The sequence below is a fragment of the Episyrphus balteatus genome, chromosome 2 (genome assembly GCF_945859705.1).
Source record: "Episyrphus balteatus chromosome 2, idEpiBalt1.1, whole genome shotgun sequence".
Taxonomy (NCBI): Eukaryota; Metazoa; Arthropoda; class Insecta; order Diptera; family Syrphidae; genus Episyrphus; species Episyrphus balteatus.
In genome coordinates, this window is record NC_079135.1 from 6,049,691 (window position 1) to 6,065,941 (window position 16,251).

Below are 16,251 nucleotides of genomic sequence, written 5' to 3' on the forward strand. Positions count from 1 at the left end.
GGGCGGTGGAATAATATGGAGAGTTTAGCATTATGAAAATTGAAAAAAAAAAAAATCAAATTTTTTAGGCATCGCACAGTGTGGCCAATGGTATCAAAAGCTGGCAAAAATAGCTATTTTTAATTTGTACCGAAATTGCCAAATACAAATTTACTTTAATAGAAGGATTAATAGGCTGCACAAAACCGGTTTTTATTCCACGATTTTAGCCTAACGGGGAGAGTAACTACACTTTAAAATGTCACCATTGACGAAATTATTCGTTATTTAACTTTTTTTAGCTCCCATGGGTGTTTCAAGTTTTAAGGCTATTTCGTTAAAACAAAAGATAAAAATTTGAAATAACTATGGAATAACAAGCAAAAGTAAAGCTTTAGATTCTCATTTCTTTTTTGAATTATGAGTGTGTAGTTTGTTTGAAATAATTTTTCGATTTCGGTGTCTTTAAAATCATTCGTGTTTTGTGTGCATCATACAAATTCCTTGAGAAAAAGTTCATAACGATGTGAAGTGGTGCTTTGTTTTTGGTGTCCCTTTATTGATGAGAGTGTCATCTTTCGTGTCAATTAAAAAAAGTTGCCCATGTTTGCCCCTTTTTGAGTAAACACTATGTGAAGTTATCTAAAAATAACCATTTTTTTGTAAATTTTGCTCAGATTCCGGCAGTGCTGACAATACCGGTCAACTAGATTTTTGACACAGGGACCTAATTATACTTTTCTGAAGGTGTAAGAGATTCTGAACTCGTTTCCATAGTCTGAATTATTCTTTTAGCCACAACTGAGAGTGTGTACTGTTGGCATGCTGTCTAAAAATTTAAGAAAATAGTCTTGATCAACAAAATGGAAACTCATCTTGAGATATCTCATGCATAAAATAAGATCGGAAAGATTTAGACAGTTTTTTGATCACGACGTCAAACTATGCTGAAATAATAAACCACAATTAGCATAACCTCAAAAACATTCAAAATAAGTGTTTTGTTTTTGCATTTTATAACGCTAATATTTAAAAAAAAAAACGAAAGCTAAAAAAATATTTCTGAATGTGTATTCGAGTTCAGTATTCCTAAATCCTTCAGAAAAGTATATTTTGGTTCTTTGGACAAAAAAAAGCTGAATTTTGTTGTTTTGTATATTTTTTGATTAAGAAGATTTTGCTAACCCAATTAATGAGTCAGGTCAAAAATCTTTGAGCGATAAAACTATATTTTTTAAGAAAAACCTTATTTAAATAATAAAACCAGTAAATTCAAAGTATTGAAAAATTAAATAACAATTTTCCTTCTCAAACAACTTCAAAGCTAAAGGTAACAGATACCTTCTTAGTTATGTGCGTTTTTAATAATTTTTCATAGAATCACAAGAGTTGTCTTAGTTTTGTACTTTATTATAGTATTTTTACCCATAACAAACTTAAAAACGAACAAAAATAATTTTGCCAACTTTTCCTACCATCGGCCACACTGTGCATCGTAGAAATATGGTCATATAAAAAGAAATTATAAGCTTTCAGATGATATAAAATTTATTATAGGCTGTCATTCAAAAAAATGGATTTAAAGGTGTTAGAAGGGAAAAAAAAAAATAGATTTTTTTGCTTTTTTTTTGATGAAAACTGGTTGGGTTTAAAAAATTCTAGCTCTTTTTGTAGATGTTGTATAGACATAATGGTTGATATAAATATTTTGAGCTGAAACAATATGCTTTCAGATGGTATAAGTTTTATTATAAGTTGTCATAAAAAAATTTTCTCAAAAACTAGAACACATAGAAACATATAGTTTTCACTGTTCGATAAGGAATCAATTGAGGCAGTTTTATGTGTGAGTAATTTTTCTACTAAAATTCACATTCTGGACAAAAATAGTATAAAATGAGTTTTAAAAATTTTTTTCGCCTATTTTTAACTTTGAAATCGATTATTTCAAAAACTATTGGTTATATTATATTCATTTAAAAATAAGAATCAAATGTACAATTTTGCCTTTCGAAAATGGTATAATTAATTACTGTAAGTGTTGCCGTTGTTTTTTAATAACTTTTTTTATTTTGATAATTTTTTTTTAGAAAAATGCCAATCCCACCTAAACGTGGAGAGATAGACCCCCCTCCTAAAGAAAAAAAATGTTTGTATTGAGCTCCTCTACAAAATCCTGGCGCCCAAGTTATCCTACTACGTGCCGAAACAACATATTTGTTCTATACCTAAAAGTTCGAATTTCTGTATCTGGGTTGAAATCGAAAATTTTTTTTTTCTAAGCTAATTTTGAAGTGATTTTCGTAAAAAATACCTATATTGATTGGGAAATAGATATAGTTTTAGAATATATTTTTTTAAATAGCATGTTGTTTTGAAAACATATACTTTAAATTGATGATAAGTTAGGCAAATGACGAAAAAAATGGAATTTTTGAACTTTGACAGCTTTTAAATTCTAAGTAGTTTAACCGAGTTACATGTTTTATACATTGTTGAAAAGGTATATTTATCTTCTATTAGAAACTGTAAAAAAATCGAAAATGGGTAAAAAATTGTCGAAGCTAGAATTTTTCAATTGGTGAAGGTCCAAAAAACCGTTTTTTGCCTGTAACTCCAGATTTTGAGGGTGTTAGGGGATTTTCAAATACCATTTCGTTATCAGTGCGACTAGCTCTACAAAACCTGATAGGTCTCCGCCCACGTATATTTTGAGTGTTACACCGTGTTATTTTTATTCTTTTTGCGCATTGTAAAAACTTAAGTATGGCTTTATTCTCTAGGAAAATTTGTACACTTTTTAATGGTGTACTTATTTTCTAAGCTTTTCATATAAAATAAATAAAATAATAAAAAATTGATATATGTATGATAAAAAAAAAAAAAATATTATTACTTTTGAAAAAAATTCGTGAATGTAGTCTCGTCTCATAATCTTGAAACCAAAATTTTTAAAGGTTTCACTTCTACCACGTGTGAAAAGCACACATGTGTTTAAGTTAGTCAGCTAAGTGGTTCACTGTGGCGTATGTGTGACATTTTTTTATAAAACATTGTATTGCTGAGGAAACAATTATTGAAATAATTTAGTTTTGGAAGCCATTTAACAACGCGATAAGTCTTACAAATCTTCCTTTTCTCAAAAAGTTTGATTTGCAAAGCTTAGAAAAGAATCTGCCCCGTGGTCTGTTTTGACTTTTTTGGTTTCAAAAATAGTACCGATTAAAGATATAGCCATAATTCCTTTTTATCTTAAAAATTTCCAAGGCTATTTAAGTGAAGAGTTTGAAAAAAAAAAAAACACTTTTCTGAATTTGTTGGCTTTTCTTTTGGATTTTTTTCAAATTTTTGTATTTGATTTTTTTGCGAAACCTCCTTTTGCTTTGAAAGATCTACACTTAGGAGCAAAAAAACGGAATCAAATAAATTATATTATATTAAAAACAAAAATTGCCATGGATAAAATATTTTTATTCAAAGTCTCATGGTCTCATTTTAAAGCTTGTATTTTTTACTTTGAATTGTTGGTAAAAACATAAAAATGCATACGATAGTGTTACCGCTATCTGCCAATAAATTGCACTTCATATTTGTTTTAATGTTAAATTTTCCAGATACTCTCTGTTTTAATTTCAGTTTTTTTTTTCCAACGATAGTATTAGCGTTGTCTGTCAATGAATTGCACTTAATTTTTTTTTTTAATGTTAAATTTTCCAGATAATTTGTATTTTAATTTCAGTTTTTTTTTCCTTACATACTTCATTTATGTTGGATAGATGGAACCAACGAACGGATTTTTGAGTTCTTAGCATTGACTTAAAGCTTTTGTTTCAAGCTTTTCAATGGTACCATTAACATTCATGTATGTCGATTACTTCACAACCAATTATCGTTTTTACAGAACGCAAAATTTGATTCCATTTTTTTGCTCCTAAGTGTATTTTATTCCTATGAATAATGTATTTGAAAATTCTTCTCAGTATTTTTTTTTCCAAATTTCCTTAATCAGAAACTTTTTATCAAATGCCAAACATAATCTAAAGTGTAAATGCTTTTTTTTTTTCTTAGAACGACGATATTCTTAAGTGTCTGAGTCAACAATTTTACATCAATAAATCATCATTAGATAGAAAACTTGTTTTCAAGGAAACATTATCTGTTGTTCTTTAATTTATAAATAGAAAACAAGACAACAACAAAATAAATTCTTCTTGTCAAATAATAACATCGCAATGACTCATTGTGTATGAATGCCTCCACGTTTTCCATTATTTTCTTCCTTGTAAAAAAGACAAAAACAAAATTAATTTAGGTCGGTCATTAGCATCATGACTAAATAAAAAAAAAAAAACAGTAAAACAATCCAAATAAACGCCCAAACTAAATAAAGTACCCAGTACTTATTGCCAAAAAAGGACATCACCCACCATCATCAACACAGAAAAATGTATTACCTCATTCTTCTTCCCAACAACAACAGGTTAGTAGAATGAAGTTGGCTCTGACATCGCACAGATGTTTCTGATGTGTCTGCCCTCTCTAACATCTTATTCGGTTAAATCCATTTCCACTTAAAGAAAATGGTCAAAGTTAAATTAATTAATAAATATTAAGTTCTCTACCAAAAATAGAGTTCCTCATCGTCGTATAATTTGTACGGTTGATTACTTTTCGTCTACATTGATGTTATAATTAATCGATTACAGTCGTTGTGCACGTAACGAATATAAACGTCTACATTGTGTTTTGTATATTTAAGCCAAGAACTTTATTAATAAGGCGATTAATTTATCAGCTTATCCGGGATAATAGGGGGATGATATTTATTATAGGAACTGGACGTCGACGACGACGAAATTAAATGGAAAACGTGTTTCTGTTTAAGTTTATTCTGAAACATGAGGTCATTTGGTTTAATTATATGATACAAAAAGATTATAATCTATCACAAGGAACTGTGTATAACTTTTGTAGTTATCGTCCTTTTCACACATGATAATTTGAAGGCTTTTTGTCTTTTTTTTTGAAGAAGGAGAATCTTACATAATATTATCTTTGAGATTGAGAAGATAAAATGACGTTACTTGTGTCAAGTTTATTTTTATTGACGTAAATAATGATATTCAATTACAATTTGCAAGGAAAAACACAGATTCGAGGATTTATCTTAGAAGACAAAAGACGAGTAATGTTTTTTAAGAAATCGATAAAAATAAAAAGCTTTCATGGGACATCATTGTCAAATAAGTTTAACATTGAACATAAAGTACCTACTTAAAACTTTTTCACTTTTAAGTTGAATTGAATCAAAGTTTAACGAACTTATCTGGCGTTCCACAAGGTTGTATTTTAGGACCTAAGCTGTTTTTATTGCATAAGAAACATATAACAACAGAGGATATTACTGCTTTCCATACTAAAAAAACGTTTCCAAAGGGAAAATGAGCAAATCAGAGCATTATTATAAAGTAGGGTTAAAGGATACAAAAAATCAGTTCTTGAAAGCTAAACAAACAAAATGACCAAGATTTCTTCTGGCTTGCTTGAAAAGTCAAGAAATATAACATGCACGGCCACTAAATCAAGTAATCTTTATGTAAACTTGGACTTCAAATTAAAATTTAAAGACCACATCAAAAAGAAAACATCTTACATATGGGTTTTTAATTACCAATCTAAACTTTCTTCAAAACAAAAATTCATGAAAATTTCTTCTTCCGAAGTAATTTCCTGCAAAATCTTAATAAATTACTTCTTGTGTGTTATCAACAACTAATTTAGGATTTTTGAATTTATTTTATAATGAAGCAATAAAAGGCATATAAGAAAGAACACACAACATATATTGATTGAAGCTACATTAAACTTTACCCCAAACAAGCCATCAATTCATGAATGAAATTTAAATCCCTTTTTGACAAGAAAATCCACATCCACCACACACAAAATGCTAGGGATTTAGTTTGTTGTTTGTTGGTAAATTATTTGGAAAAGCAGCTCATTATTTCCAATATACTCAATTTTAGACATTTTTGGCTGGTGTGGTGTATACATGTGGAGAACCAATAATTTTATTAACATCAAACAAGCTTATTTAGCTGAAAATAATAATAATAATTCCCTAAAATAAAATTGTTTTCTCTTCGGTAGATACTGTATTACGGGTTCGTTTATGTGGAACCCCAAATTTATGTATGTTTGTTTCAATGGATATCATTTTCGAATTAATATTTAGCTAATTTTATGGAACGGTAATTTAATTTTGATATGCATGTGTGGATTTGTTGTGTGAAAGTGAAATAGACGGTAGGTATATTTGGAAATTTTACACAAAACTGCCATGGCGCATTAATTGATTGATAGATTTTTGTTTTTTTTGGGTGATTTTCAATTTCCAATAAAAATGTCCGTGAACTATATTTTGTTTCTTTGATTAACGAGGAAATATACCTCGGATTTTTGTTTAGAATACAGAAAATATAAATGAAAAATAAAAGAATTGTTACAAGTCAAAATTTATTTCTACACGGAGAAAAAAGACTACATAAAATTAAGCGGATCCAACCTTAATAAAGTGGTTTTCTGCATGGTTTTTTGCTAAGATGACTTACGTCTTAATTTCGTTCCACTTAATTAAAGCGGGAGATCATCTTATTTTTATGCGCTAACTTAAGCTAAAGTGTGAATATAATTTAAAAATTTTTATTTTTTTGTGTTTTTTTTAAGATAAAAATTCACATTAAAGTAAGATGAAGTTCACATTAAATTTAACTGAATTTAAGTGGAATCATCTTATTTTAAGCGGACATCATCTTATTTTAAGGTGGTGAAATTGAATGTGCGCATCATCTTATTTTAAGGTGCCCTTTTTTTTCTCCGTGTAGGATTCCAAAGGTAAAAGTTTAGTAAACTTTGTTCAACAACTATATACATTTGTGTGGAGTTCGTTAGCCAGGAAATGGACAGAAAAAGTTGATATAGTGCCTTCAAAATTGTCATAATGTTAAAGCAAGGCACCAGCACAATATCCAGACAAATACTTCTTAGCGAGAGTTTCCATTTAAAAGAAGAAATAACCAGGGGCGTACACTCCCGACCGACCCTAGGGCCCCTACTGGAGACAATGCAGAGAAGGAAACTGTTAGCATAAATTGAGTTTCGAAATAAATTAAAATGTATTTGAATAACTTCGGATACAAGGGGAAAAAATTATGTCATTCAGTGTAATGTATAATGCAATGGTAGCCACACAATATATATTCATTTAATAAAAAGGTTACTTGCTTTTTTAAAAGAAAAATTATAATTTTATCTTAGGGTCCCAAAAAAAATTTACTTGAAAAATCTTTGCAACCACAAATAATACATAAGGGGCCCCAAAAAAGCAAAAAACAACTTCGCCTTTACTTCAGGGCGCCAAAAAAAATTAAATTAAAAAAAATTGTTTTTTAAATTAAATTACATTTGTTGATGGATTACTAAATATTTCTTTAGGAGCCCCAAAAAATATGACTTCGGGGCTCCAAAAATATTATATGAAGGGTTCCAAAAAATAATTTTTCAGGAACCCCGTTAGTTGAGAGGCAATCAAATATTAATTTGGGGGCCCCAAAATCTATTACTAAGGGGCCCAAAAATGTTCATCAAATTTTCTGATGGCATGGCAAATATTATTTGAGGATCAGTGGTTCAAAACAATCAAATGGAAAATTAAATATCAATTCAGAGGCCCCAACATAAATATATCAGGGCCCAAAATAAAAATATTACGTTATTGGTGGCATTCCGAATATTACTTTAGAACAGAGGCCCCAATATCTATTAATTCTTGGCTCCAAAAAAATTATATTATATTTTAGGGGCCTCTAAGCACTTAATTTTAAGGCCCCAAAAATAATTTTTCAGGGGCCCCGATAGAAATAAACTATGTTTGATGATGGAAAATCAAATGTGTACATATGTATTACTTCAGAATAGAGGCCCCAAGAACTATCAATTCTAAGCTAAAAAAATTTTATTTTAGGGGCCTCTAAATATTTAATTTTGGGGGCCCCAAAATAAATTTTTCAGGGGCTCCAATGATGGAAAATCAAATATGTACTTATTACTTCAGAACAGAGGCCCCAAGAACTATCAATTCTAAGCTAAAAAAAAATTATTTTAGAGGTCTCTAAATATTTAATTTTGGGGGCCCCTAGTACAAGTATTTACTACTTTTATGATAGAAATTTTAAGTAAGTAGGTATAGCAATGTGCATTACGAACGTATTAAAACATTAAAATAAATCTAAAAATAAATAAGCCATACAAAAAAAATGTATGGCGTATACGTACTTTTTTTTGTATCTAAGGGGCCCCCAAATATCAAAGGGGCCCCAAAATTTAGTCTTGCCCCGGCGACTCAACGTACGCAACTGGAAATAACTAACACCTTTAATCTAATCTTGTGCAACAACTTCTCGACATTAATGACAATTATTTTTGTTAAAATTCTTGTTAATCCAAATTTTTATTGAATTAAGAATTTAAAGTTTGAATTGAGTCATACCTCCAAACATAAATAAAATCCACCATAAAAAGCTTATCATTAAAATATTAAGAGAGAAAAACTTATTTTCCGCTTCTGTAGGTTTTCTGCTTTAAAAAATTATAAAAGCCTTTCAGTTTACCTTTAAAATTATGTTATTTTATTGTCCTATTCTTTAAAATCATTGAAGTATTTATTAGCTTGTTTATTGTTTATTGAGCAGAAAAAGTAGTATCTTACTTCTTAGTAACATTTTTTTTTTATTATCTTTTGTAGTATTTGTCAACTTTTTCAGATCCGGTATCTTAAGATAAGAAATAACTCTACCCCACCCAATCCCAGACTCCTGAAAGAGATTTTTTGTTAGCCAAGATTACACAAAAATATTCTACAGCGATAAAAATAAACATGACGTGCATTTATTTATTTATATTTATACAAACATAATAACAGTAGCTATAACTACTCAAATTCTGGTTAGGTACACGATTATCGTATAAATGCCTTATCTTTAAACCCCTTGGCGGCGTTATGATGATAAACCCAAATACAATTTACTCTTCTTATGATATAATTTGGAACAAAATACTTAATTAAACAAACGAAAGAAAATAGGAAGTTTTTTTTTTTGATAATAATTTTCCTAAGAAATGTGCACGTGCTTTTTATTCGATGGGATTTATTCGTAATTTGGTTTGTTTCTATTTTTGAAAATTAATATCATTTTGAATTTATAAGTAAATTGTGATAAAAATGTTTTGGCAAGATTTTGGTGCCAGTAAGTTTTTGAGGAATGCCTTGAAATAAAAATTTTTTCTTATACTGTTAAAAATTTTGTTGTAGATTCTAAGGAAATTTGGGTTACATATGAGACGATACCAAACATTTTTTACTTGCGATATAGGTACTATATATCAAGACAATGCCAAAAAAGTGGGTCCCGGAAGTCCGTCTGTCAGTCTGTCAGTCTGTCAGTCTGTCAGTCTGTCAGTCTGTCAGTCTGTCAGTCTGTCAGTCTGTCAGTCTGTCAGTCTGTCAGTCTGTCAGTCTGTCAGTCTGTCAGTCTGTCAGTCTGTCAGTCTGTCAGTCTGTCAGTCTGTCAGTCTGTCAGTCTGTCAGTCTGTCAGTCTGTCAGTCTGTCAGTCTGTCAGTCTGTCAGTCTGTCAGTCTGTCAGTCTGTCAGTCTGTCAGTCTGTCAGTCTGTCAGTCTGTCAGTCTGTCAGTCTGTCAGTCTGTCAGTCTGTCAGTCTGTCAGTCTGTCAGTCTGTCAGTCTGTCAGTCTGTCAGTCTGTCAGTCTGTCAGTCTGTCAGTCTGTCAGTCTGTCAGTCTGTCAGTCTGTCAGTCTGTCAGTCTGTCAGTCTGTCGGTCTGTCAGTCTGTCAGCCTGTCAGTCTGTCAGTCTGTCAGTCTGTCAGTCTGTCAGTCTGTCAGTCTGTCAGTCTGTCAGTCTGTCAGTCTGTCAGTCTGTCAGTCTGTCAGTCTGTCAGTCTGTCAGTCTGTCAGTCTGTCAGTCTGTCAGTCTGTCAATCTGTCAGTCTGTCAGTCTGTCAGTCTGTCAGTCTGTCAGTCTGTCAGTCTGTCAGTCTGTCAGTCTGTCAGTCTGTCAGTCTGTCAGTCTGTCAGTCTGTCAGTCTGTCAGTCTGTCAGTCTGTCAGTCTGTCAGTCTGTCAGTCTGTCAGTCTGTCAGTCTGTCAGTCTGTCAGTCTGTCAGTCTGTCAGTCTGTCAGTCTGTCAGTCTGTCAGTCTGTCAGTCTGTCAGTCTGTCAGTCTGTCAGTCTGTCAGTCTGTCAGTCTGTCAGTCTGTCAGTCTGTCAGTCTGTCAGTCTGTCAGTCTGTCAGTCTGTCAGTCTGTCAGTCTGTCAGTCTGTCAGTCTGTCAGTCTGTCAGTCTGTCTGTCTGTCTATCTGTCTGTATAAGGAGCTACAGCCTAAACAGATGGACCGATTAATGTCAAACTTGGTATGTAGCGTTATTTGGCGACTCTCCAGAGGGGTTTTCGGAATTAATTTTTTTCGACCAAAAATAACGGTACTTGTCATATACCGATTTTAGTAAAATTAAAATATCTCTAAAACGGCTCCAACGATTTTGTTAAAAAAATTTAAATGTTAGTTTTAAGCTAAGGTCTATCTTTCAATAAAAAATTTTTTTTTTTGAAAATCATTATTAACGGTACCTGCCATATAACCGTTTTTTTTCAAATCCGATTATCTCCGAAACTGCTTATTTGACTTCAACGAAACTTTTTATGAAGAAGCAATTATATAATTTAAATATAAGCCAAAAATAAAATTTTGAAAAAAATAATTTTTGGATTTAAAAAAAAATTTTGAAAATTTTTTTTGAATAATCAAATTTTCGAAAACGGGACATTGAATTTTTTTGAAATTTTGTTTTTAGATGTTGATTAGTGATTTTTACAAAATGGCATACCAATTTTATTTTAAAAATTTTTTTCCAAAAAATTATTTATAAAAAATTAGTTTTTTAAAAAACGGCTCTAACGATTTTGAAAATTTTTTTTCTAAAAATGCATGTTAATATATCAATCAAAACTTCATACTTGTTTTGGAGAGCAATTTAATTTCAGATTTTATTTTATTTTTTTTTTTAAAACGAATTTTATTTTTTTTTTCCAAATTTCTATATAAAAAGTCTTAAAAATTTAAGCAACTTTAACTTTAAGAGCAAGTTCGTGCGACCCAGTCGTGCATTTTATTTAAATTGAATACTTTGATTGTATTACACTTTTAAGTCTAATTTATTGAAATTATTTTTTTTTTTAATTTTATCTTCTTCGGAACAATGAATTAAATTTTGTTTGTGTTAAAAATCAAGGACGGTTTCCTAAATTTTAAGTTTCAGTTTGTTATAATGATAAATGTGTGACACATTTATGTCCTTAGTCTTTTGTTAAGTTTGACAAAGAAGGCTTGACAATTTTGCACAGTTAACTGCCAATATTCATTCGAGTAGTTAACTGGAAATGCTCTTTTTTTTACCTATAAAACCCGAAGAAATTCAGTTATCAAAAAAGTTATTGTTTTTGACCCCTCATAACTAAGCTTTTTTAATTCACTGACCTGACACAATCAGATTTATTTCATAATATATAATTCGACAAGGACAACAACAAAAAAAATAATCGAATTTCTCTCATCAAATCCAGAACAATATCGTGTGACTGGCCAAAAAATATTTGCTCAAGTTTCTCATTACCTGAAAACCCCTGAAGCATTTTATTTTGTGCCTTTTTTTCTGCAACCATCAAAAGATGTACAATAAACCTTATTCCGCAAAATTAAAGAAAAAACAAATTTTTGAATCCATCCAACAACGTTTGCAAAATTTTTAAATTGAATCGTTTTTTCCATGAAAATTCGTTCGGTTCCTTTTTAATTTATGGCAATAATTCTGAGAATGAGACGAAAAGGACCAAATAGTGTTTTTTTTTATACTCTCGAATCCTCATATCAAACACACAGACACATTCGCACACGTGTGTGTAATCGTTCAAGATATGAAAATTCAAAACCTTAATACATTTTTGAGCTTTCTTTTGAGGTGGATCTTCCTTCCCCAAGTTCTCAGAATCCAAGGGTGTTAAATTTTGCACCACATCTAATTTTCGGCTCATTTGATTTGCTTTTGAAATTATTATCAAACAAGAAAGAAAAAAAAGAACAATCTTCATGAGGAACATGGTTTCGTAGATATAGACTGTCGAAATGGTTTTATATTAAGAATTCAAGTGAAAGGCTTTTATGTCCTTTTTCCAAAACGGAAATACGGAAAATTGATTGTAAACAAGATAGGTATAGAGATACTCCTTATTGCGGAAGATGAATATTTAATGTAGAGAGCCAGCCACTTTTCTGCCGATTGAAATTTGAGTGAAATAGCAATTAAATTTTTGGGGGGATGAAATTTGAACAATGAAATTGCAAAAAATGAAAAACAAAGTAGACCTTTATGGGGGGAAAATATGTCAATTTTATGGCAAAAGAGCCATTTATTATACCGGATACGGTAGAACTTAAAAGTTTCTTTTTTATTCTTCTTCTTCTTGATGGAAAAAAAAGATAAAAGTTATTTGCTCAATTCAAAGGTGAATCTTACAATAACAAAAAAAAAAAAAAACGAAAGCAAATGAAAGTGTCAGAATTGATTGACCTTTTATATTGAAATCGAAGCAAAGTGAGTTTGATAGCAGGACGAACTTTAAGTGCTCACGTGCAATTTCTGTCAGATAGAATCTTTTCTTTTGTGCAATTGCAAACAGAATAGTTTTGAAAAGAAGTTTTTGGACAAAAAAAATAGTTTTTTTTTTATTTTGCTGTATTTTAACACGGTTCTATACCAATTGAGAAGTCAATCGACTGAAAATATAAATTCACCTTAAGTTTTTAGATGCGAGTGTATCAGGAGCTAAAAATTATAGAGTTGCAGGTACTTACATAAACGTATCGTTATTTTATAGGTTCTTAAAAAAAAAAGTTGTTTTGTTGTTCCAACATTTTTTGTATTAATCAATAATGAAAACAGTTTAGATATTACTTCTTTCTTGATCCTTCACACATTGATAGGGATTTTTATGGACAAATTTGAATTCTGTATACGAATATTAATGAGTGTAGTTTACTTAAATATTGACTTAAAATTAAAAAAAAAAAATAAAATAAAATCAACTGGAATACTTACGAACTTTACCTTTTTTTAAAGCTAAATAATTATTCATTCGTTTTTAATAAATAAAATTGTTTTGGAAAAATTAATTTTAAAATTCAAGCTTAAAAAGCATACCTCCATATTAAAAAACAAAAAACCTTTGAATCGCTTTTTGTTTTTCTGGTATTTAATGTTCTTTTGAATTATTCTACAATTGAGTAAAAACAATTTTTTAAATTTTAATCATTTGGTAAGAAATAAATGCTCGACTCTAATGATCAAAGTAGCTCTTATGGAATAATTGATCTGTTTATAAAAGTTTGTTTTTGTAATAACTTAAGCACTATTAAAAATAATTTTGATCACAAAATATAAAAAATTGAAAATTGTTAGAGCCGCTTTTTTGTATATAAAAATATAAATCAACACCAAAAAATTGTTTATTTCAAAATCCAAAACTATTTTTTTAGAATTTTAATGTCAAAGTAACTTAAACTGCTAAAAAATTTCATTGAAGAAAATATTATGAAATCTAAAAAACGGTCTTTAGACAGATACCGTTAATGATCAGGGTTCGGACTTTACTTCGATCGAAGTAGATTTACTTCGATTTTGGGCAAAAAATAAAATCTACTTCCCTACTTCTCTTTTTCAGGATCTACTTCTATTTCTTAATTGAAAAATACTTTTCAAGTAATAAATTTAGAGAAAGGGATTTAACTTTAATTTTAAATCTGGTCGAGGCATTGAGAAATAAAGCTCAACTGATATCTCAAAAGATGAATGGAGGCCAATTATTCTTCGAATTCAACATAGAAATAAAGTTTGTCAAAGTAATTTTGACTGATTTTGAAGAATTCCGGATCAAAAATTTGTTAGATTATGCTAAATTAACCGTTTTACCCTTAAGCACCGTTACATCTTTTGGAAAAGATCATAATAAAAAAGTAAAGAAAAATATTTTTGTTGAAAAATAATTTTTTTTGAATAAATTTTTGGAAATAAATGTTCTGAAAGTTTAATGTTGAAATCTACTTCCAAAATTTTGGATCTACTTCACTTTTTTTCAAATTTGCTTCGAAATTTTGAAACTGAAGTCCGAACCCTGTTAATGATACAAGAATTTTAATCAAAACCGTTAGAGCCGTTTTTTGCAAAACAAAACTTTTCTTTTTTGGTTATATCGCAGTTTCCGTTTGTTTTGGTCCCTCTCTAGGGAATCATCAAAAACTCTTAACTAATAAATTTCAAAAAAAATCACTCCAGGGGTAGGTATCATTTTTTAATCTTCAGATATGAAATTCTAAAACCATTCGACTCCAGCTATTATTTTAATTTTTTTTTTTTTTATTTGATTTTATTATTATTTTTTTTTTTTTTTTCAAGAATAAAACAACAAACAAAAATTACACATACGCCGCAGTGTCCGCCTAATAACAATTTTTTTTTTGTTAAATTAATATATGGCAGATACTGTTATTATTGATCTCTAAACAAAATCTTTCGAAGAGTTAGAATTAATAAAAACACAAATTTTAAATCGAGAATTATTAAATGGCATTTTTATTCTCTTTCTTGGTACAATACTGAATAACTTTTTGTATTTATTTTTTGATGAATCAGTTTTAATTGTAATACATATCTGTAAATTTTGGTAGTAAGGTTCCTTAGATATTAGATTAGATTTACTTCAAAGCTTCCGCTTTAAAAAAAAATAGAAACAAAAACAACACAAATTTATCATAAAATATCGCAAAGACCATAAACAATTGGTTCATAAAAAAATAATATTGTTTCCCACCAGCCGGCGTCATACTATAATTCAAACGACTTCAACTTAAACCTACTCAACGTCAATATTATGTTTATGTTAAATTTGTGTCAAAAACAGCACAAAGTCCTAATCGATACTTAAGGACATACGATTAAAAAAACAAAAAGAAATAAAACATGAACACAAAAACAAATTCGCATAATAAGTAGATATATATACTCACAATAGCCATGACTTGCTATTAATATCGCCATCGTCATTATCGATGAAACATTTATTTCCTGTCTTCGCTAAATATCCTTATGCCCTTGGGGTCTTTATATTTTTTTATTTGATATTTTTTTTTTTTGTAATTTTTTTTGTTTTAATAAAAACACACATAAACACTTTTTAACATTTCCTTTTTTTTGTTGTTGTATTCCTTAATGGCAATTTAGCACAATATATATTTCATCATTTACACACGTAAACACACAGAGGCCAACCTCTTTTAGTGGGAGGCATTCATTTAAATTGCACTTCCGGTTGAGTATCCTCACACAGGATATCCCCTTTAAAAATCAACAGTTTTGATCTGCAAAAACAACTTCAACAAATAAAAAAAAAAAGAACCAAAAACAACAATTTTTTATCGAGAGCATAAATCCCCGAAGGTGTACTTTGTTAAGCTTAAGTAAACACGTCCGATACCACAGAATTCCACAAGCTTACTGACTGAACTCTTAACTGAATTTTGAATATCCTTGTTAGCCTTTGCAATCAAAATAAAACCGTTAAAAAAGTATTGGTATACTAGTCTTTGAGGATATCGAAAAGTATTTTAAAGTCTAGTCACCGCGATGTTAAAAGGAACACTAAAATTAACGGTCCTCAGCTGTTAGTGTTTAACGTAAAATATAGAACGTAAATATTAGAACCTTTTTTTATCGTAAGAAAGCTTTGCTTGTGGCTATCGAACAAATGAAGCTTTCATACATGTTCTACGCGCAATGCCGATGCCGCCGATACCGGCATTTTCTTTCTTACTTAAAGGGGTTGGTTGTATGTTTGTTAAATATGGATGCTGCTGTGTAAACTGGTTAGTATAGTGGATTGTGTTTTTAATGATTGCGGATGTTTGGGTATTTTATTGGGCGCACATAAATATAAACCTCGAAATTTGTTGCGGATTTAAGATAACAATTTTACGAGCACGAGGTGTACAGGTGGATTAAAAAGTATTCGTTCTATCGCGCGAATATTGATGCTTTTGTTGAGTTAATTCATAGACTTAAAAAAAAAATTGTAATAAGTGCTCTGATGC

General features: G+C 29.9%; 1 protein-coding gene across 4 annotated transcripts in view; it reads right to left on the reverse strand.

Moving 5' to 3' along the window:
* Positions 1–15,790, reverse strand: part of LOC129911907 (adenylyl cyclase 78C) — a 115,816-nt gene extending 100,026 nt beyond the window's left edge. For 3 of the 4 annotated variants that reach the window (XM_055989908.1, XM_055989909.1, XM_055989912.1), the window contains exon 1: positions 15,172–15,790. The gene's annotated coding sequence lies outside the window, so the exon portion shown is untranslated. The remainder of the gene's footprint in view (positions 1–15,171) is intronic. The other variant, XM_055989910.1, reaches the window with a different exon arrangement.
* Positions 15,791–16,251: the final 461 nt, after the last annotated feature.